Below are 24843 nucleotides of genomic sequence, written 5' to 3'. Positions count from 1 at the left end.
CAAATAGCATATAGGCCTATCTTTAAAAGCATAAACACAATGATTATTGATTTTTCTTTGTGTTTTTATTTTTATTTTTAAAAACAAATTTAAATGTAAAAAAATAAATAATCTTAAAAAAAAAGTTTTTCTTTTTAAGTTAAAAAAAAAGTTTAAGTTTTTTATTTTTAAGTTTTATTTTTTAAGTTATAGCTGTGTAAATGCCAGGCAATAGGAAGACAGAGGGGTGGGGCTTAAGCAATTACAGCGTGCTCCTATTGGTGGTCTAAGTCCATGGAACAAGTTTCAAGACTGTAGCATGCTACAAACAAAAGATATAGCTGTGTAAAGGCCAGCCAATAGGAAGACAGAGGGGCTGGGCGTAAGCAATTAAGCCATTAAAGCTTGTTCCTCTTGATGGTCTACGTCCATGTACCAAAGTTTAAGGCTGTAGCATGTTGTGAATGAAAGTTAGAGCTGTGTAAAGGCCAGCCAATAGGAAGACAGAGGGGCGGGGCTTAAGCATTTAAGCAATGACAGCGTGCTCCTATTGGTGGTCTAAGTCCATGGAGCAAGTTTCAAGACTGTAGCATGCTGCAAACAAAAGATATAGCTGTGTAAAGGCCAGCCAATAGGAAGACAGAGGGCTGGGCTTAAGTAATTAACCAATTGCAGCATGCTCCTATTGGTGGTCTAAGTCCATGGAGCAAGTTTCAAGACTGTAGCATGCTGCAAACAAAAGTTATAGCTGTGTAAAGGCCAGCCAATAGGAATACAGAGGGGCGGGGCTTAAGCAATTAAGCCATTACATTTTTGTGGAACACTGTACCAATAAAGAAATAGACTCCTTCATAACCGCTCTCAAAGAGCACTTAGAGCAGTTACAGTGGGCTGCTATTTGAAACTGGCCCTGCTAAAAAAGCCAATTTTTCCACACTGTAGGCCTCCACATTTCTTCCCATTTTGAGGGACGATAGCCCCTCCTATGCCCAGGTTAGTGTGTTTGTGTGTACCCCATAGCGATTATTTGATTGGCTGAGTAGGGAATGTGTACCGCAAAATTTGTGATAATGGGCTTGGCACGGAATGTGATGATGTATGATGATAAGAGCGCCTCTCACTTCACACTAAGTGTGATTTTTCATCTTTCATCAACTGTAATATAGGCTATTATCAGCTAACAGCCTATAATAGCTGACAATGACGTTATATATTCCCTTCTTCTCTGGAATCCTGCCTCAAAGCAGCAGAAAACTGTCGTCCCCTGGCCTGATGTCATCGCTAGGGACACATGCATCAGTAAGCAGGAACTGGGCATGGACCGGAAAGTCTGGCGTGGCATTGTGTGTGTGTGTGTGTGTGTGTGTGTGTGTGTGTGTGTGTGTGTGTGCGTGCATGCGTGCGTGCGTGCGTGAGTCTCTGTGTCACAGGCACGTGCAGATGGGGGTGGGGTTTTTCTTTTTTTTTTGGTCTTTTTTTGGCCACATAACTAAGGGGGCATGTGATGTGGGGGGCCAATACAAGCTTGTGTGGGGGCCAATTAGGGCTTGTGTGGGGGGGGGGGGGGGGCAATAAGGGCTTATGTGGGGGGCCAATGGTTCAAGACGAACATTTGACAAGTAATGATAATTCCACTATCATAATGAATTATCTTTTAATCTGCCATCAGTCAGTTTTAGTTTCAGACTCATGAGAACATATTGCTTATTTTACTGTCCAATGACACAAGGGACGGACTACCCCCAAAAATCGGCGCACAAGTGTGATTTTTTCATATAATTGTACAAATGTTCTGATATTAATTGAAAATAAAGGACCTTAATGTAAATTATAATTATAATAATAATAATAATTATTATTATTATTATTATTAGTAGTAGTAGTAGCCTACAGTAGCCTACAGTAGTAAGTGCTGGGTTATCAAATAATAACAATAAGTCAATTTGTCATGTCTTCATGCAAATGTCAGAGACGGAACGTTTTGCAAGCACATGCGGACCGCTTTTACTGCAACACCACACCACTTCCTGTTTGGAAAACTCAGAACTGGTAAGTAACGTCCCAGCTCTGTTGTGTACAGTACATATTATATTAATTTAACACCTAAATGAACACATTGCGTTTGTCCCAGTTCATCACTTTGTTTAACAACAGACCCGAAACCATTACTTGTCTTTGTCCCGTTGTTTTAGGTCCGTTTTTGCTCTCATTTGTCATGCTATTTATTTTGAGTTTATTTAGCTAACAATTAGCTACCAGGCTAATTAGCTCCCCGCGGCCCCGCCGTCATAAGAGGAACACACGAACACTGCGTGTTGCTGACTGTTATGACGTTGAGTCATACATGTCTATAAATTAATTGTACTAAACGGGTTTTAATCTGTGAAGAAGTTTTCATGTCATTAACTAATAGCTAACACAGTAGCCTTTTGCTAGCAGTGTCACTCATTACATTCTGATAATGTCATCAGGAGCACACAGCCCGTTGGTAAGTTAGATTTGAACTGTAGTGTGTGAAATGTATAATGTTTGCTATGGGCTACTGGTAGCATTTTGTGCAGTAGTATTGTCACGTTGTGTCCGCGTTGGTATACCGCAAGTATTGAGCGAGCGAGCGGCGCACGGGCTGCAATGTTTATGTAGCAATGCTAGTGTTTAGCTGTGGCCAGCGTTGGCTGTTTTGACAGGTTGCTCTGTCGGGACGCTTAGCGGACTGTAGCGTGGTGGAGAAGTCCTGTGTTATTGTGTGGTGTTTGCACGTCCATATAGTGTCACGTCAGTATATTAACTTACGGACTCTGTTGCCATGGTAATAGTGGCATAGCCGGCATAGTGCGTGCGTGCTGCGTGCGATCTGCGCAAGGCACTTTGGGAATTGCATTCTGGGAAATGCAGTTTATAGTTTATATACTTATTGTATCCAGCTCGCTGTATTAACAGAGTTTACTGTGCTGCTTTACTGTGCTGCTTTATATACACATTTAGTGTATGCGCAGTATATATGTGGTTTGGTTATATGTAGGCTACTTGTGTGTATATAGGGAATGTATGCATGATGCCGGTTTTCTTTATATTGCACTTTTGTATCAGTAATGAGAGGAGCTGTAAGATTATGTTACAAGTATATTCAGCAGGTATATTCTGGGAGAATGTACAGCTATATTATATTTTGTGAGAGTCAATTACAATAACATACCGTGATGCTTATTTGTTAATTATTGCATTATATTCAAACGAATGTTATGGTAATGCCATTTTTATTTTATTCTTTCTTCCAGGTTTATGACCTGTGGTCTTTCATATCAATAAATTGACTAACACGAGTCATGCCCGTGTGTGCTGCCTGTTCTTAGCCTTTCGGAGGGCTTAATCTACCAAACTCCGAACAGCTATAGCAGTGGTTCCCAAAGTGTGGTCCGTGGACCCCTAGAGGTCCTTGAGTTGTAGGGGGTCCCCAGCTAAATGATAGTTAGGAACCAAATGGACCCTTATGGGTCTGTAACTATGAGTCTTACAATCCTTTTATATGAATTGGGGGTCCCAGAGATAGAAATGACATTAAATGTAGTTAATATGCATGTCAAACTGGGGGTCCTTGAAAATAAACGGGTTCTTATGGTCCAGGGTCCCTGTATCTTTTCAACTGGGGGTCAATTAGTGTCAATTTGGGGACCATGACATCTTGTACATTTGTCATAGCACCTTGTATGTCATGGTTTTATCTAAACTCTGTCTGTCTCTCTCTCTCTCTCTCCCCCCCCTCCTTTGCATCACGGTGAGTTGTGAGCTTGTAGATTGGCTAATTTTAAACAATTGAGTACTTTTTACTTGCAACAGTGTTTTTTATATTGGAAATAAACAACTGATTAATTGCTTATTTTGATCTCCTTCATTTTGCAGATGAAATTACTATCCTGCCTACATCTGAGTAAGTATAGATAAATGGGCATGTTGTGTAGTTTATTTTCCAGTTCGGTTACCTGTTCTGTACTTGGGAGGTCGGTACCTTAGGGTCCCTTGAATGTCAATCTACTCTCCATGGGATGCACTGTTACCACTGTCTGCTCACAGACAAATCTAACGTCACTTGAGTGTTTATGAGGTGTTTCAAATATGCAACAGGTGCAGTAGGAGATTGTGAAAACTTGAAACGTGAATTGGTGACCCAACATCACATTATTCCTCCCTCCCTGTAGAACGCTGTGGCCCCCCTGCTGCCTAATGTTATTATTAGTATTGTAAAAATAGCAGATCTACAAACTTGCAACACACAGAAAATGTTGCTGATTTGGTCATTTAAGTTTAGCCTTTTATTTGTTATCAGACAGTGTATTCTATACTGTTGAATTAAAAATGCCTTCTAAAACCTAACCTACGGTTTTTGAAGACCTTCAAATTCTTATTAACCCATTTTGACCTGACATTAGATTCAAAAAATGTCTTCTACATCCTGACAGTTTTCTGAAAAAGCTATGTTTCTATGTCAGTGGTTTTTCAAAAATAGCAGACCTACAAGCTCGTAGCGCGCCACTCGGTGGCGCACTATGAGCTTGTAGATCTGCTATTTTTCAATAGCTAAAGCATAACATAATGCCAACACCAAAAGTTCCCGCCACAATGGGTTAAAAAAGAAAATAATGGATATGAATAAATACTAATTCTGCATGTATAGCAACTACAAACTGAATAATTTCCTCTATCTCCTTCAATCTGCAGATCAAACGACACCACCCTACCTTCTGAGTAAGTATTAACTGTATCAGCTTAATATTTGCAGATAAATGGGTAATGAATGGCCTACCAAACATCACTGGAATCTCGGGGAAAGCTTGCCAATATCGCCTCCCGTTGCCTATGACCTATGTGATAGACCTATGTAATAGACCTATGTGCGATTTGCACACTTCACACAGGGCGATACATTGACACAGCATTTTACAGTGAAGATTGGGATCCCAGAGATATAGATTAATTTGGATAAAATGGGGCTATGTGGCATAATGCATATCAAACTGGGGGTTCCATGAAGTTAAAAAGGTTGAGAATCATTGAACGCTAAACTGTATTGGAATGCCATTGCGTACTGTACAATCCTCACGATTTAACCCAGATGTATGCATCGTCAATCACTGAAAATATATCTACAAGCTCACAATGTGGGATGTGAATGGGTGACATTCAATTTACCATTATTATTACCATTATGTTATTTACCAGCTGATATCACAAATCTACTGAGGTTTACAGGTTTTATTCACATGCATCATGCAGGTAGTACAGGTGCAATACTTTTTTCTCCCAGTGGATTGAATACAAACCATATTTAATGTAAATGTGAAATCAGCGCCTTACTGATTTAATGTGGTTGACGTTTTAGTATTTTAGGATATTAAGTAATAAGGTCAGTGGGGGCACGGAGGCACAGTTGGTAGTGCTGTCGCCTCACAGCTAGAAGGTCCTGGGTTCGATTCCCGCTCGGGGCGCTGTGGGTGCTGGCGGCGTGTTTCCTCCTCCACGTCATCAGTGCCCATACCCGAGGCGGGGTTGGCGAAAGGGCCTTTCTGTGTGGAGTTTGCATGTTCTCCCCGTGTCCCCTAGGGTAGGTACCCTCACAAAAACATGCAGTAATCCTGGTCTCTAAACTGCCTCCCCCTGGCCAGCCGGGGCGCCTGATGGAGGGGAAAGGAACTGGTTGGAATAACGTGTTCCTTCCACGCGCTACGTCCAACCAGGGAAACTCCCCCCTGTCAGGTGTAAAGGAGCAACTTGGACACTAAAGCATGAAGGAAGCATGAGTTAAGTCCGTTGCTCTCCCCAGGTTGGCGGAGGGTGTGTAGAGCCCAGGATCACATTAGATGATTGACACAGGGGTGAAAAATGGGTTACAAAATCGTGGGATAAAAGATATATATAAAAAAAAGTCAGTGATTTTCAAACTTTTTGATTTCAAGGGCCCCAAAAAAAGTATGAAAATATGTGCCAGGAACACAATTTTCTTTTTAAACAGACCTGCATGCTCATTTGCCATTTTCAAATGGCCAAAGTCTGTTGAAGTGCTTACATTTTTATTTTGCTGGGAACCCCCTCAAGGAACCCTGGGGGTTTCCGCAACCCAGACCCCACTTTGAGAACCACTGCCTTAAATTACTTTAATAACTGTCAACCTAGCTTTAAGTGGTCATCACTAATACTCATAAGATGACACCATTCCTGCCTACCCACTTTGTCGCAGAGGATAGCAATGTGTTAGTGATGGCCAATTGAACGATAGGTTGAAACTGTGTGAAGTGTTTAAATTGGAGCAGATTGATTCAATGCAAGCTGTTACAATGTAAGCCATTTAGTTAGAAATATGCAGCAGTGTGCATTGAACTTTACTCCTTTACCAGGAAATGATTAACCCATTTAGACCTGAGGACACATCTCTGTCACCCTATAGCTTTTTTTTTTCCCTGATGAAGGCTTAACCGCCGAAACGTTGGATATTTGTCTTACCTGCTGTCCGAATAAATATTGGTACTCTGGCTATTGGTGTGTGCGGCCACCTTCTTGTTCATTCAAGATCTCCTATACAGTTTTCTCCCGTGCGACGGCACCGCCACAAGGACTTTGGTGTGCGTAGAGCCTCTTTGTACACCCTATAGCTTTTAACCATGACTATAAACTTTACCTGAAAAATGGCAGATCTACATGCTCTGAGTGCTGCGCTACGAGCTTGTAGCTTGTTTTCTTTAACTCAAATCTTTGCTTCTGGGGGGGTCCCTGCTACAACATATTTTCAGATGGGGTCTGTGGCAAAATACAGATAATTCTCGGGGTCCTTGACATGAAATGGTTTGAGAACCACTGATAAGGTTTTGGAAGACATATTGTAGAATCTGGTGCCAGATCTCAATGGGTTAACAACACAAAAGAAAAATATTCTTTGAACAATTAAGTAATTGCTGATTTTCTCCTTTTCATTCTGCAGACTTAGCTGGTTGCTGTTGACCTACACTTGAGTAAGTATTAGTTATCAACACTGATGATGTTTTTACACAATATTTGTATTCAAGTTGAATATAGGTGCAAGAAGTGATGTCACACACACACACACACACACACACACAATTTTGACACATAGTAACCACTTAGGCGTTATTCCTAGTATGGACTTTCAGTGGTGAGGTGACCACCGAACTACAACATGACGTCACTGAGCCGCGGTGAAGAGCATACCACGGCCACCGCCTCAGCCCTACTCTCTGTTTTTACTCGCCACCGCTCCACGCTATTTCAGCTCCGGTGGTCACCTCGCCACCGAAAATCCACACTATGAATAGGCCTTTAAGCCCTGTATGATTAGCAAAAATAGCAGACCGACAAGCTCACAACGTGACTTGTGAATTTGTAGCTTTATAGCTTAAAAACATACTTATGTTTATGGTGGAGGGGCAGATGTTTTGGTTAGGGACCCTTTGACCAAATGGCCACATTCTGAGCTTGTAGAACTGCTATTTGCAGCACACACCACTGTTGTACGATGGAACACACATTATACTTTAAATATTGAATACTATGGTTGATGTAATTAGCAATTGCATATTCTATACAGTACAGTAACTGACTACATAAGGCTTATTAATCCTGTGGGGAAGATTCTGCTCCAATCTCATGATTTTCAAAAGATCTGATTTTTTTTATTGTAAATCTCAAAGAAAGATGTATAAGCAATGAGATTTTGTAAACTGTTTATGCTAGCAAAGTTTGTGTTGTAACTTTATATATTCCATGAGAGGTGGAGTTAGTTGCTTTAGCAAACAACACAAGGTTTCTTCCCGACAGCAACATTATGCATTTATGTTACTGATATACTTGTATAAATGTGACTATGAATATTCTTTCTTTCAGGTAAACCTTGCGCAGTGAACCCTGGGTTCCAGTGGATCCTGTTTTTCTCTTAATCCAACACCCCAAACCCTTCTATCTCCCTGCTGCCTCTCTGTCTTTTGTCTCTACCTTTTCTCTATCTCGCCCAGAGAAGTCTCAGAGTTGGGAGCAACTCTGAGAGATCTTGCTCTGCTCCCTTAAGCAACCCCTTATACGCAACTTGATACACGTTTTGATGCAACCCTGATATGAAACCTGATACAACCCTGATATGAAACCTTGGATACAGTTTTTCTCTTAATCCAACACCCCAAACCCTTCTATCTCCCTGCTGCCTCTCTGTCTTTTGTCTCTACCTTTTCTCTATCTCGCTCAGAGAAGTCTCAGAGTTGGGAGCAACTCTGAGAGATCTTGCTCTGCTCCCTTAAGCAACCCCTGAAACGCAACTTGATACAAGTTTTGATGCAACCCTGAAACGCAACTTGATGCAACCCTGATATGAAACTTGATACAACTTTTGATGCAACCCTGATATGAAACCTTGAAACCTTGGATACAGCTTTTTGAGACATTTGTATTGCCACACCTTTGAGCCATCTTTGTTTATTCACCTTTTGTTTTGGTTAAACATCCATCCACCTAAACACCATTTCCACATTCCTGAGTGATTACATTCCGTATACATTCATTTTTGAAATTATTTGTTTCTGGCTATCCACTATCTGGATCCGAACGCAGCCTCAACTCGATCAGCTTGGTGTCTGCACTCTACATACTGAACCAGGACCGGACTGCGTACTGGACCAGGATCATCAAAGCAAACATTTCACAAACTGTTTAGAAATACTCTTAACATTAGTACAGTATATACTCCTAGCAAGGCCAACCTCTCTTTATTGTTCAGCTTCTTTATACATTGTATAGTAAAATATACTTGAGTAAAAATAAATGTATGGTGGTTCAATAGGCTTGTTTAGAATTCTGTTTGATAGTTAAACTATTTGCAGCTCTGACAAGTGGACCTGTCTGTGATCACTCTATTGAACAGCGGTCCATCAACTGAAGTAGCCCAACTGCTATATTAAGTGTATACATTACCAAGATAATTTTCCTAATCATCACTATATTGTTAAGCTATCACTGAATATTTAATCAGCACTACTTGAAGGTTTGTTGCTTGTGCTAACATTTGAGAAACATTTCATTGGTTCAAAACAAAACGGTCATTTCCACATTCCTATACATTTAGTTTAATCTTTGATCAAATACTAAATCTACAAAGGTAGTGTTCATATCTATATTAACTGTCTATACTGCCTTATAGATACACTGATTTAATGAATGACTGGTATTTGTTTGGTGCACTAATCGTTTAGTCTAACATTGCCTGTATTGCATTAAATGCAGCCCGTTTTTTTAAATTAATTGCAAACTTGACCACATTTCCTCTTTTGAACAGTTCTTTAAACTAAACTGCTTATTAATACTGTTGTAGCCTACATTGTTTAGAAAGTGAGATAATACAAGTGGACGTGTGACAAATCACTTGCTTCTGTTTGGTACTATAGTGAATGTCCCTCAGTGATTGAGATTGCATTGTGGTTTTCAGTAGCTCACATCTGGTATATTTTTTCTGGGTGTCTATAGAACAAGTTGCTAGTGAACTGTAGCCTACTGTATCAATCACTACATTCTCTGAAGATATTTGTGAATATCGTATATTTAAGGTTTACCAGTGTGACAAATAGCCTACAAGAACAAAACGTTACCATGCCGAGGAAAGGGAAAAAAAGTCAAGCAACAAAACAACGATGGGTGAAATTGAAATTATCTGACGATGTGATACCAGGTCAACAAATGCATGTTCCCCAAAGGCTCCGCAGCTGCAATGATGTGAAACCGATGTACTACACTGATGCTGTAAAACAGGTTAGTCACAGTGAAGTTGGACATCTGTCGGGGACATCTCATATTCAACACAAAGGCCAATCTGACGAGACGAGAGTTAAAGCATCCCATAGTCAAAACAGCACTAAATACGATGTATTTTCCAGGAATAAGCAGTGTGCCTGTAGTTCTCTAACATTTCTGGCATTCCTTCATGAGGAAGAACACATTACAGCAGCAAACCTGGACCTTGTATTGCAAAAGGGTGACAGCATGTACACAAAGGTCAAGTGTCAGTTAGATGCAAAAGTAAAAAAAACAGCCGATCTACAAGCTCACGAAGGGGGACAGTTACCTAAAACAAAGAAAAAAATTGATTATACTCATCTAGCTACAGATGAACTACCGGACAAAGTGTCTGCCCGCGACCATGACTACCATGTAACAAAGCATCATGATCTTTCCCAGTACGGTTCATTCGGAGATCCTCCATCTAATTATGCAGAAGAGTACCTAGATCTAGAAGCAGGACTTAGCTGTTTGTTAACAGAGGTGAACTATGCATTGCTGGTAATGACTGGTTTAGTAATTGCTGTGTTCAGGAACAGATCAGGAAAATTTGGTTTCTTTGACCCACACTCTAGAAGGCCTGATGGATTACCATATAATGAAGATACTCAACACTTAGGCACTGCTGTAATGATTACATTCACAACATTGAAAGATATGATTGACAGGATTATTGAGTGCCAACTGTTGTTTAAGACGTTACCAACATGCATGTATGAACTCATGCCTGTAGGATTTCACAGTGACGACGTGGATAACAGTGATGTCACTATTGCCGACTCCATTGACCTGTCACCACGAGCTGGAATAGAAATTCCAACAACATCAAACACAGATGTCTACAGCACACATCATGCAAACAGGCAGGCTAAACATTCATTGTCAGAAATGTCTGATGTGATTGTAGGACATTGTACAGAATATCAAACAAGCAAGTGTATTGATGACAGTGCTGTATCACCTATGAGCGAGCAGAAGGATGCTAAAGTGCATTGCCATAAAGACTGTTTATCTAAGAATTTGACACATTATCTTAAAAAGCGTGTAGGACCCATGGGTGAGCAGGAGTTTAAGGAGCGTTTTTCTGACAACATCACATACTGTGTTAAGGATACAATCGTGACAGCAGGTCAACAAATACAATGTGCTCCCCACAGCAGTAAAACACCATTACAGAAGATGTCTTCCACTGATGCTGTCAAACAGGTGTCTAAAGTTAGACATGTGCCAGGGACATCTAACCGTATTCAACACAAAGGCCAATCTGATGAGACATGTGTTGCAGCATCCCATAGTCAAAACAGCATTACATATCCTACATTTTCCAGGAATAAGCAATGTGCCTGTAGTTCTATAACATTTCTGGCATTCCTTCATGAGAAAGAACACATTACAGCAGAAAACCTGGACCTTGTATTGCAAAAGGGCGACACCATGTACACAGAGGTCAAGCAGCAGTTGGATGCAGAAGTCAGAAAAACAGCCGATCTACAAGCTCACGAAGGGGAACATTTACCTACAAAGAATAAAATTGCTCATACTCATCTAGCTACAGATGAACTGCCGGGAAAAGTTTCTGCCTTCAACCATGACTACCACGTAACACAGCATGTTCGCCGGTACGGTACATTCGGAGACCCTCCATCTAATTATGCAGAAGAGTACCTAGATCTAGAAGCAGGACTTAGCTGTTTGTTAACAGAGGTGAACTATGCATTGCTGGTAATGAGTGGTTTAGTAATTGCTGTGTTCAGGAACAGATCAGGAAAATTTGGTTTCTTTGACCCACACTCTAGAAGGCCTGATGGATTACCATATAATGAAGATACTCAACACTTAGGCACTGCTGTAATGATTACATTCACAACATTGAAAGATATGATTAACAGGATTATTGTGTGCCACCTGATGTTTGAGACGTTACCAACATGCATGTATGAACTCATGCCTGTAGGATTTCACAGTGACAACCTGGTCAACAGTGATGTTACTATTGCCGACTCCATCGACCTGTCACCACGAGCTGGAATAGAAATTCCAACAACAACACACTGGGTTAAAGAGCATGTTTCTGACAATGTCACAGCAGGTCAACAAATACAATGTGCACCCCACAGCAATAAAACACCATTACAGAAGATGTCTTCCACTGATGCTGTCAAACATGTGCCTAAAGTTAGACATGTACCAAGGACATCTAACCGTATTCAACACAAAGGCCATTCTGATGAGACAAGTGTTGCAGCATCTCATAGTCAAAACAGCACTAAATACCGTGTCTTTTCCAGGAATAAGCAGTGTGCCTGTAGTTCTCTAACATTTCTGGCATTCCTGCATGAGGAAGAACACATTACAGCAGCAAACCTGGACCTTGTATTGCAAAAGGGCGACACCATGTACACAGAGGTCAAGCGTCAGTTAGATGCAAAAGTCAGAAAAACAGCCGATCTACAAGCTCACGAAGGTGAAGATGGTGCATCTTTACCTAAAATAAAGAATAAAATTGCTCATGATCATCTAGCTATAGATGATCTACCGGACAAAGTGTCTGCCCGCGACCATGACTACCATGTAACAAAGCATCATGATCTTTCCCAGTATGGAACCTTTGGAGACCCTCCATCTCATTATGCAGAGAAGTGCCTAAATCTAGAAGCAGGACTTAGCTGTTTGCTAAAAGACGTGAACTATGCATTGCTGGTAATGAGTGGTTTAGTAATTGCTGTGTTCAGGAACAGATCAGGACAATTTGGTTTCTTTGACCCACACTCTAGAAGTCCTGATGGATTACCATGTCAATATTATTATCAACACTTAGGCACTGCTGTAATGCTTACATTCACAAAGTTGAAAGATATGATTAAGAGGATTATTGAGTGCCAACTGGTGTTTGAGACGTTACCAACATGCATGTATGAACTCATTCCTGTAGGATTTCACAGTGACAACCTGGATAACAGTCATGTTACTATTGCAGACTCTGGAATAGAAATTCCAACAACATCAAACACAGATGTCTACAGCACAAACAGGCAGGCTAAACATTCATTGTCAGAAATGTCTGATGGGATTGCAGAACAGTATTTTCACACCGGCAATATTGAGTGTACTGATGACAGTGCTTTATTATCACCTATGACTGAACCGGAGGTTGACATAACGTCTGCTGTTGATCATAAACATTGTAATGTCACTTGCAATCAATTATCAAGTGCAGATTTTAAAACCCCACACACTAACTTAACTCACACTGAAGCATCTCAAAGTATGACTTCCTGTAAGTTTGTGACTGGACAATCTTTCAAAATCACAAATATGAGCAAGGACCAGATAGCACACATGTTAAAATTGGAAAAATGGAAAAGACGAAAATATATGAGGACTTGTGAAAAACTTGCATTACCAAAAACTGGCATAAAGCAACCAAAAGTACAAAAGCAACAAAAAACAGTACAGAGAAAGGAAACAAAAAACGTGAAAGAAAGGGCTTTGTATGCTAAATGCGAATTGTATAGACAAAGGAAAAAGTTGTATATTAACAAGCGTTTTTCCAATGATAGTGCATTTAAAATGAAACATATGCAAACAATGAAACAAATCAGTCAGCACAGGTACACAAATGATGATGAATTTAGACTCAGAAAGAAACAAAACATTCAACACAGATACAAAAATGATCATGAATTTAGACTCAGAAAGAAACAAAACATTCAACACAGATACAAAAATGATCATAAATTTAGACTCAGAAAGAAACGAATCAATCAACACAGATACAAAAATGATCTTGAATTTAGACTCAGACATATTGAAATCATGAAACGAATCAATCAACACAGATACAAAAATGACCCAGATTTCAGACGGCTTCATTTACAGAAATGTAATGCTTATTTTTATAAAAGATATCACAGTGAAGCAGCATATAGACTCTTTCATAAGATGCGTTGCACACGTAAAATAATACAACAATACAGACAAGAAGATGCACTACGTGCACAACAACGTAACATTGTAATGCAACAAGCCATATCTGCTTTTAGAACAAGCATACAAGATGGCCCCACTAATGTCTGCACAGTATGCCATAGAGCATTGTTTCCAGATCGAGTAAAACACTGCAATAGGACAGACTACATAAAAAATCCAGATGTGGTGTCTGCTTGCTTGACAGGAAAATATGTTCATGTTTGCAATGATGTATGCAGAGAACCACAACATTGCACAGTACCCAATGAGAGGAAGCAAGAATGGATCTGTGCCACCTGCCATGACTATCTTAAGAGAGGGCACATGCCACCACTTGCTATGGCTAATAATTTGGAGCTGGTAGAAATCCCCCCTGAATTGTCTGATCTTAACATATTGGAGAGGCATATTTCATCCAAGTACTTAACATTTGCTAAAATCATACCTCTTCCCAAAGGCCAGCAGAGATCACTATGCGGTAATGTAGTATGTGTGCCATCTGAAGTAGAGGCGACTGTCAATGTTTTACCCAGACTTAGAAGTGATTCTCAAGTGATGAGAGTAAAGTTGAAGAGACGATTGCACTACAAAGGACATCAATTGTTCCAGACTGTCACTATGTCTAAAATTTTAAAGGCATTACACACTTTAAAACAAATTCACCCCGAGTATAAGGACATAACTATCAGAGATGAGGCCGAATTGTGTGACCCGACAATTTACGACGAGGAAGAAGGTGACAATCAAATTGATGATATCATGGAAGATGATGAGTATGATGATGATGCATTGAGGGACATTGACAGGTGTGAGCAAAATGCACTGAATCAGCCACACGATAGTCTTGGTGAGGAACAACATATCGATATCCTGCCTCGTAATGACAATCAACAACAGGATCACTCAAACGATACAGAACAAGAGGGTGAACAGCCAACTGGTGGCATTGCCCTCGAATCTTGTCTACAGCCAATTGACATTGCAGACCAGCTATTATCGTTCAGTGAAGGAATTTACTGTATTGCGCCTGCTGAAGGTAATAAGCCGGTCAACTTTTTCAGAACACCTAAGCTTGAGTCTATGGCATTCCCAGTGCAATTTCCCACTAGTGTAAACACATTTGATGATGCAAGACCCATTAGGTTAACACCCAGCAGTTATTTTAAATCAAGGCTTACCTCTGTAGATAGTCGTTTTGCCAGAGATACAAATTATTTGTTCTTTTCACAATTCGTAACAGAAATACATTTGGCTACTTCCAGTATGTCAATACAACTGCGTAAAGGAAAGCCTAAGACACGAGATGGACGCAAAATAACCTCCAGGATGCTGCAAGACAAACACGAGGTTCAAAAACTGGTGCGAAACAAAGAGGCAATCAGATTCATGCAGCCACTGAGAGGAACCCCTGCCTATTGGGAGAAAACAACCAGAGATCTGTTTGCTACCATCAGACAATTAGGAAAACCGACTTGGTTTGGTACTGCTTCTGCTGCAGAGATGAGATGGCCTCAGGTGATTGAAGCAATTAAGAAACAACAAGGTGAACAGGTTAATTTTGAAGAACTTGACTGGGCAACAAAGTGTGAAATATTACGAAGCAATCCGGTTACAACAATGCGCATGTTTGATAAACGTGTTGATGAATTATTCAAACTGTTTCTGAGTGCCGCGCAGCCGCTTGGCAAGCTTGTAGATTACTGGTATCGTTTAGAGTATCAGAGTCGTGGCTCACCTCATGTTCACTGTTTGTTATGGATAGAGGGTGCACCCGTGTATGATGAGGACTCTGATGAGACTGTGTGCAATTTTATTGACAAGTACGTTACAGCCCGGTTGCCTGACCCAAATACTGAGCCAGAACTATACAGAAAGGTTAAAGAGCTTCAGACACACAGCAGAAATCACTCCAAGTCATGTCGCAAAAACAACAAACCTGGCTGCCGATTTGGATTTCCTAAACCCCCTGCGAGTGAGACCATGATAACGAGACCTACAGATCCTAAGCAGTTCAGTGCAGCTAAGACGAAGCTTAAACCAGTGGTTGAGTTGCTTGACGACCCTCAAACTGAATCTCTGGATTTACCACAGCTACTGGCTGCATGTAATTTAAGCATGGAAGAGTATACAAAATATCTCGAATCACTGACCAGCTCCAATAAGGTTATACTGAAACGTGATCCAAAGGAATGCATGGTGAACCCATACAATCCTTATATTCTTGATGCCTGGGATGCCAATATTGATATCCAGTACATTCTGAATGCATACTCGTGTATCATGTACATCACAGCCTACGTCACCAAAGCTGAGCACGGGATGAGCCAGTATCTCAAAACAATGATTGAAAACTCAAATCAAGACAATGCCAACCTAGACGAACGTGGGGAAATGATGCAAGTAATGCAGGCGTACACCAAAATGAGAGAGGTCAGCGCTCAGGAGTGTGTAACTCGTGTATGTGGTATAAAAATGAAGAGGTCTTCACGCAGTATCCGTTTCATACCAACAGATGACAATAGACTGAAAATGAGTTATCCCCAATCACGCTTGGAGAACACTATACCAGACTCAGAAGATGTGTGGATGACGGGGTTAATTGAAAAATACCATGCTAGACCTGAACGTCCAGACTTTGAGGTGATGTGCTTGGCTGATTTTTCTTCCACTTGCAATATTGTCTATGGCAGGCAGAAATACACAGCTAAAGATGTTGTGCCTCTACTTAATGAGATGGGATTTGTGAAGAAAAGAACAAAGGGGAAACCTGCCATCATCAGATATTACCACGTCTCAGAGGAAAAGAATCCTGAGGGATATTTTGGCACACTACTCAAACTGTACCTCCCACACCGCTCAGAGTCGCAGCTGAAAAGTGACAACTTTCAAACATACCAGTCCTTCTTGCATAGCGCCTGTGTTCAGCTACCTGGTTCAAACCAACTCCAGCCAGTATTTCTCATTGTCAAGGAAAACAAATATAAATATGAAAAACACAGTGAAGAGATCCAGAGTGCCATCGACGAATATGAGCAGAACGGGCCCATGCAAGATGAATGGTGTAATCTGGCTCCTGAATCTGAACTGGTGAGGTTGGAATGTATCGCAGAACGCGAAACACAACATTTGGATGACCAACATGAACAAGAAGATGTCCCAGACTATAGCGTTGAGTCTGAAGCTACAACAGCTGCACCGATGATACAAACCTTTCAGATAGACCCTGTAGTATTACGCCAAATGTATCAAGGTCTGAACCAGAAGCAAGCATGCATATTCTACACAGTTAGAGACTGGTGCATGAAGCGTGTTTGTAATCTACCCTCAGAGCCATTTTTCTGGTATATAAATGGTGGTGCTGGAACAGGGAAGTCACATCTAATCAAATGCATCTATTCAGAGGCATCCAAGATATTGTCCAGGCTCGAAAGAAATCGTGAGGAAACTGACATATCGCAGCCTACTGTTCTGTTAACCGCATTCACCGGTACGGCAGCTTTCAACATTTTAGGCAAAACGTTGCATTCCATCTTTAAGCTACCAAGATCCATTCAACTTCCATTCCCAGGACTTGGCAACAAACTGGATGAAGTGCGAGCAGAGCTTTCAAATGCTGAAATTATTGTCATTGATGAAGTGTCCATGGTCTCAAAGAATCTCTTTGCCTATGTAGATGCCAGACTAAAACAAATCAAAGGAAGTCAAAACCCTTTTGGAGGAATGTCAGTACTCGCTGTTGGAGACTTCCATCAGATTCCACCAATTTCACAGGCTAAACCTCTCTGTGTCTATGAATCATGTCAGATAGACCTTTGGCGCGACCAATTTCAGATGATCACATTGACAGAGATCATGCGTCAGAAGGATGATATCGCTTATGCTGAGACGTTGAACAGGATCCGTGTGAAACTAAAGTCAGATACCTTGTCTGAACAAGACAGAGATATGCTTTCACAAGCCATCACCGAACCAGCACTTTGCCCAAATGATGTACTTCACATCTTTCCTACTAATAAGGAGGTCAATGAACACAACGCAAAAACGTTAGCGCTGCTTCATTCTGATGTCACAAACATTGATGCAGATGACTATAGAAAGGACAGATTTTCAGGAAGAATGGCCAGACAAGCAAAACCATGTCGTGGAACCAAGAACGACTTACCAGACACACTACAAGTTGCTGTGGGTGCTCGCGTTATGCTCACCAGAAACATTGATGTGGACGATGGACTTGTGAACGGCACATTTGGTAAAATTGCCCGAATAGTTACCTGTGAAAAAGATGGTGCTATATATACAAAGATGCTTGGGCTTGAGCTGGACAATACAAATGCAGGACAGAGGCACCGTCATAAAACACGCGGAGGACCTGATAATGTTGTGTACATCGAGAGGATAGAGGAAAAGCTGAAGCACGTAGTACGCAGACAGTTTCCCATGAAGCTCGCATTTGCCTGTACAATACACAAAGTGCAAGGCATGACAACCTCTACTGCTGTAGTGTCCCTAAAAAAGATTTTTCAACCCGGTATGGCTTACGTAGCTCTCAGCAGAGTAACCTCTCTCAGTGGAATGCACATCATTGATATGGATGAGACTAAAATCTATGCCAACCCTGAAATCACTGCAGGCCTCGAGAGCATGACCCAACTCAGCTTTGAGGACATAATGCCACTTGCTCACAGCACGCAAACACTGAACACGCCTGACACTCTCACCATCATCCATCACAACACAGAAGGACTGGCACCTCATATCAGTGACATAAAGAGTCATCATGAGCTGGGTCTAGCAGATGTGTTGTGTCTCACGGAAACTCACCTGCATGGATCATTTGTTGCTGAGAGTCTCCATTTGGATGGCTACAGTATGTTCAAGCGAAACAGAAACGTTTCCTACACTAACAATTCTTGCATGGCCAACAGTAACGGGGGTGGAGTTGCTGTATATGTGAAAAACAACATTCAAGCCCGTGAGAAGCCGTACATACATAATGTAACTGACCTGGAGTTTGTGGTTGTCAAAGTTGAAGCCCCAGTGAATGCACTGATTGCTGCTGTGTACAGACCTCCAAACTACGGTGTTAATCAATTCCTCCCAAACCTGAAAAGCCTCTTGGACTCTTTAGAGATCATGGATCATCACCCAATCATTGTGTGTGCAGACTTCAATGAAAATTTGCTGTCCAGCGGAACGCATGCAATATTTGATCTGTTTGAATCCAGAGGATATGCACAGCTAATCACAACTGCGACCACTGAAAAGAACACACTGTTGGACCACATTTTCATCTCTCGACCACAGCATTGTGTCCAGTCAGGTGTATTACGAACCTATCACAGTTACCACAACCCTGTATACTGTGTAATAACCTCTAACGTGTCTCAGTAGAGTAACAATTATCAAACGATATCAACTTGTATTGTGGAATCTTAAATCCGTATTGTGAAATCTTACAGTGCAATATTTTAAAGTCTTTCATTTTATATGTCAAATTATGTGCTACTGACCACCAATTTACTGTTGGCATTATGACCAATCAATTTAAAGCTATTTCAGGTGAATAATCTGTAGGCTATTGTGCCTTGTTTTTCAAATAAACAAACAGCCAACATCTGATTTAAAGTAGATTTACAAAGTCACATTTAATAGACTATTGATATACAACATTGCACTATATTGAATTATTGTTTAATAGAGTAAAGCATAATGTAATGTAGTAGTTTAATTCAGCATAGATTAACAGAACATAATGTAATTAAACAAATTCAACACGATATAATCATAATAGACATCACTGTACATTTTTATGTAGTTTAGAAAAAACAATGTTTAATATAGCAAAACATAATGCAATGTAGTTTAATTAAGCATAGATTAACAGAACATAATGTAATACAACTAATTCAGCATTATTATATTATTCAGACATTACTGTATATTTTTATTTAGTTTAGAAAAAACATGTTTAATAGAGTATATAGAGTAATAGAGTAACGCAATTAAGCTTTTGAATAGATTAACAGAACATAATGTAATACAACTAATTCATATAATAGGGGGGGGGGGTCCTCCATGCAGCCAAGCTCCACCACCTGCCTTGGCTGCCCCAGCCTCTTTGAAGCTGAGAAAGAAAGAGGGATGGACATAGGACCCCACAACAAAACCACAACACTTGGTTTCCAAGAGACAGAAATAGGACCCCCCCCCCCCCATAACAATACCCAACCACTGGATGTGGCAGTCGCAGCCCATCCATCCTGCAGCCCCCGATTCCATAGCTGCAACATTACAAGTAAGTTGTTTCCATGGCATGCCAAATATAATGTATTGTAATCCTTGTAATGTGAGTAAGCATCCAATGCTTATTTTGTAACTAACCAAATGCTATTTACAGCTATCTGCAAACAACACTACAACTCTTGGTTTGAGAGGAGCAACAGATGGAAGGAGGATACCCCACCCCTCCCACAAACAAGAACACACCACAGACAGCCCATCCACCCTTCCATAGATACCCTACCTGTTATATGTAAGTTAATTGTATATTAAAATGTATTACAATCTACATAATACGATTAAGCATTCACTACTCAATTTGCAACAATGCACAATTCATATGTATTAGTGATACATGTGTGCTCGTGTGTGTGTTTTTACAGGAGGTATCAACCACACTATGAAAAGCTTCACATTTCCAGAGAATGCCAGTCAATAATGCACCACGTCTCACAGTTCCTGCACTACTGCTACCTGCTGAACGCTTATCTGGGCTGACGACTTACTGCGTTTAATTTACTTTGCATAAGATCCTGGACACTGGGGAGCACTGGATAATTACATACCACGTTTGGAGCCATAAGTAGGCGAGTATGGCAGGCTGGTTAGCCAATGACGGGTAAGATCCCACATGGGTAAAACACCCCGGGACAACCTAAGACAGGCACAGTCACAATTACTCAGCCTTAAAGTGAGTATCATCTCACCAACGAGTGACAAGTGTATGTGTGTGTGTGTGTGTGTGTGTGTGTGTGTGTGTGTGTGTGTGTGTGTGTGTGTGTGCGTGTGCGTGTGCGCGTGCATGCATGTGTGTGTGCACGTGCCCTAGCCTCGACAACCTTACAGGCGTATGCAAAGGCTCAACTTTTAGATATCAGTTTATGTAGACATAGCACTCTACAGTGTATACACATAGTTTCATTATAGATATTCCACTGTCAGAGGGATGTTAAGTTATTAGCTTACGCATGATTCTTGATGACTATTGTGTATTTGATGTATTACCATGTGTTCTTGCTTACTCTAAATTGCTCTGGATTAAGAGCGTCTGTCAAATGCCTAAATCGGTGTGTCTGTGGGTGGGTGGGGGGGGGGTGCCAGGGAAAAACTGGGATGATGGAAAGTGTTAAAATGTTAACCACAGCCTAAACATGGAGGTCACAACTCTTTGTTAAATTTATGCTGAACAAAACATTTCTTGTATATGTCAATGTCAAAAAATATCACCCAAAATACTTTTAATAATAATAATAATGAATCAGTAATGCCCTCTATTAATACATATCTAATAGCTACTTTAGCTGTGGGGTGGGGGTAGGGAACTGTGATGGACATTGTGAATCTGTTTGTTTAACTGTATGTAATGTGTTTTATTTTCGTTTTTCGTTTTATTTTTCGTTTTGTCATTATTTATTTATTTTTGTTTTGTATTTATTATTGTCAATTCATTTCGTGATAAGATTTTGTTTGTATTTGTGCTGCCAGAGGGATGTGGGGGGGGGGAAATATATGTCAATTGTTGAAAATACTTATGTGTAATATAAAGAAAATGAATAAACATGTTTAAAAAAATAAATAGCTACTTTAGTTTACCACTAAGACTTATAATGCATCAATAATGTCCTCTATTAATACATCTGATAAATACTTAAGTTATATCATTTTTCTTATTTAGTGAAGTACATTGCATGGCTCAATTATTGTCTAAAATGTATGTCAATTTTTTTTTATCAATCTAAACTTTGCCACAGATGAACTTGTATGCAAAATGCAAAAATACAAATCCTTGTATGTAAAAAATTTATGCCCAAACTCGTGATTTTGTAAAGGTACAGTAGATACTAGTAGAGCCCATCTAAAGTAAGGACTTGTTATGCCTTGTAAGTATGTATACATGAGATAGAAGCAGTTATATAGAAAATGTCCATACCATCATTAAGCACATTAAAGATTATGTTATTAACCTGGAATTAAACATTTATAATTGTGTCTACAAATGTTTCGGAAGTGGTAATTTTCTTATGAAATTGGGGGTCTGTGGGACGACCCACCAAGTTTGAAACCTGTAGCATGTTTAGAGATTATCTGGAGTTATGGCCCAGCCAATAGGAAGACAGTGTGGATGGGGCATAATATGTTACAGCTGTAACATATAGTAAGACCACCCACAAACTTTGAGACCTGTAGCATGCTGGGAAACAGAGTTAAGGCTGTTTAAAGCCTTAAATTGGCTGTTTAGAGCCTTACATTGCGCATAAAATGCAATGTATAAAGTTATTGCCGTGTCAAGTTTGAAACTCGGGGACCGGAGTAATAGTTTTCCCATTGGTGGTCTAAATCCATAATCAAAATTTCGGGACTGTAGCATATTGTAAACAAAAGTAGAAAATGTATTAAAGCTGAAGTAAAAGTAAAAAAAAAGTATGAACATTTGGAAAAACTAGTTTAAGCATAAATAACTGCATAAAGCGGAATAAAGTATGTGGAAGCTGTAGAAGTGTTTTTAAAAGTTTTTCTTTAAATGTAAAAAAAATAATCTTTATTAAAAAAATTCAAGTTTTTTCTTTTTAAGTAAAAAAATATATATATATATTTTTTTCATAAGTAAAAAAAAAAAGGTTAAAGTTTTTTTTCAAAACATTTCATTTTTTTCAAAACATTTCATTTTTTTCAAAAAAATTCATTTTTTTGAAAAAAAAGTATTTTTTTGAAAAAAATGAATTTTTTTTCAAAAAATTTCATTTTTTTCAAAAAAAGTATTTTTTTGAAAAGAAAGTATTTTTTTGAAAAAAAAGTATTTTTTTGAAAAAAATGAAATTTTTTGAAAAAAATGAAATTTTTTGAAAAAAATGAAATTTTTTGAAAAAAATGAAATTTTTTGAAAAAAATGAAATTTTTTGAAAAAAATTTCATTTTTTTCAAAAAAATTAATTTTTTTCAAAAAAATGAATTTTTTTGAAAAGAAAGTATTTTTTTGAAAAGAAAGTATTTTTTTGAAAAAAAAGTATTTTTTTGAAAAAAAAGTATTTTTTTGAAAAAAATGAATTTTTTTGAAAAAAATGAAATTTTTTGAAAAAAATGAATTTTTTTGAAAAAAATGAATTTTTTTTCAAAAAATTTCATTTTTTTCAAAAAATTTCATTTTTTTCAAAAAAATTCATTTTTTTCAAAAAATTTCATTTTTTTCAAAAAAATTCATTTTTTTCAAAAAATTTCATTTTTTTCAAAAAAATTCATTTTTTTCAAAAAAATTCATTTTTTTCAAAAAAATACTTTTTTTTCAAAAAAATACTTTCTTTTCAAAAAAATACTTTCTTTTCAAAAAATTTCATTTTTTTCAAAAAATTTCATTTTTTTCAAAAAATTTCATTTTTTTCAAAAAATTTCATTTTTTTCAAAAAATTTAATTTTTTTCAAAAAATTTAATTTTTTTCAAAAAATTTAATTTTTTTCAAAAAAATACTTTTTTTTCAAAAAAATACTTTCTTTTCAAAAAAATACTTTTTTTTCAAAAAAATACTTTTTTTTCAAAAAAATACTTTTTTTCGAAAAATTACTTTTTTTTTTTTTTTTTGCGTGCGTGCGTGCGTGCGTGCGTGCGTGCGCTTGCGAGAGCTGTGTAAAGGCCAGCCAATAGGAAGACAGGGTGTGTGTGTGCGTGTGTGCGTGCTCTTGCGAGAGCTGTGTAAAGGCCAGCCAATTGCACAAATAGCAGACCTACAAGCTCACAAGGTATCGCAGAGCAACTCATTGAGATCTTGTAACTTTAATGTCAGCCCTGTAATTAAGCCCTTATATGTCTCAGCTGTGGACGTAAAAGACTTCCAAGTTCTATGCCAGTACTATGACTGGGAGATTATAATGGCCGTGAATGGGGGGAAACTATGCCCCGAACAAATTGCTCTATCGCAAAAAGTAAAAGTCGAATGCAAATATTTTTTTCGCTGTGAGTGGCCTGAGATATTGAGGTACACCATGTGCGATTGTGGTGTTGGTACGATTGAAAATGTGGTTATAAGAGCGAGTTAAGAATTGTCAGCGCGATAATTTCCTCGTAAGAATTATACAATGGAGGTCAATGAGCAGATTGACTGTTTTTGTGTCACTTAAAAGGCCGTAGTTCACATTCTGTATGTCTCTGTGCTTTGGTGGTCACATTGTGTGAAAGAGGACATGTGTGGCTACAAAATGACCAAAGAACATGCGTGTAAAATGAATACTTTGGCCGGGACGACAATTTGTTTGGTAAATTTTCAAGGAAAGAATTTCAGTTTCCACACTCTAGTCAAAGAGGCCCCGCACTCTAAGATGGCACTAATTAGCCGAAACGGCCTGCGATTGAACTGCGATTTCGGAAAAACCGTTCAACGTATTCGAATACGGTTTGAACCGTCCAGAGTCCAGAGTCGTGTGAGCGTTCTAAAGTTTAAATCACGTTTCTACGACAAAGTATGCCAGAGTAATGAGGCTGCAAAAGTGAGGTTGATTTAGAGATAAATCCCATTCATTGTCTATGGGAGGCAAAAACTATAAATAAAGTTAAATATTTTAAAAAGTATAAACTTTTTCAAAACAACTTTTTCACCAATGAAAGTTCAAAGATAGATGAACATTATAAAGTTTGAATGAAGTTTCAAAGTGAAAGTATGACGGAGTAATAAGAGCTCAAAAAAGTTAACTGTGAAAAATGGGACCTTTCTTCCATCGACTCTCATTATAAAGGATGTAAAAAAAAGTATAAAAGTTAAAAAGTATAAAAAGTATAAAACTTTGTAAAAAGTTGTATGCAAG

The 24843-nt window shown here is 39.0% G+C and overlaps 1 long non-coding RNA gene across 2 annotated transcripts; it reads left to right on the top strand.

The window, feature by feature from the left end:
• Positions 1–2007: 2007 nt before the first annotated feature.
• On the top strand, positions 2008–9269 carry LOC308336152. Of its 2 annotated transcripts, none has more exons than XR_013966121.1 (3): positions 2008–2028; positions 6956–6980; positions 7870–9269. It is a non-coding gene; the product is annotated as an uncharacterized lncRNA (long non-coding RNA). The 2 variants fall into 2 exon arrangements; XR_013966122.1 differs by lacking the exon at positions 2008–2028 and adding an exon at positions 4700–4722 and having other exon boundaries at positions 6950–6980.
• The last annotated feature ends 15574 nt before the right edge of the window (positions 9270–24843 follow it).

The sequence above is a fragment of the Protomyctophum bolini genome, assembly GCF_963924005.1.
Source record: "Protomyctophum bolini genome assembly, chromosome: 21".
Taxonomy (NCBI): Eukaryota; Metazoa; Chordata; class Actinopteri; order Myctophiformes; family Myctophidae; genus Protomyctophum; species Protomyctophum bolini.
Note: the sequence above shows the minus strand (reverse complement) of the source record. Positions and strands in the feature narration are given on the sequence as shown.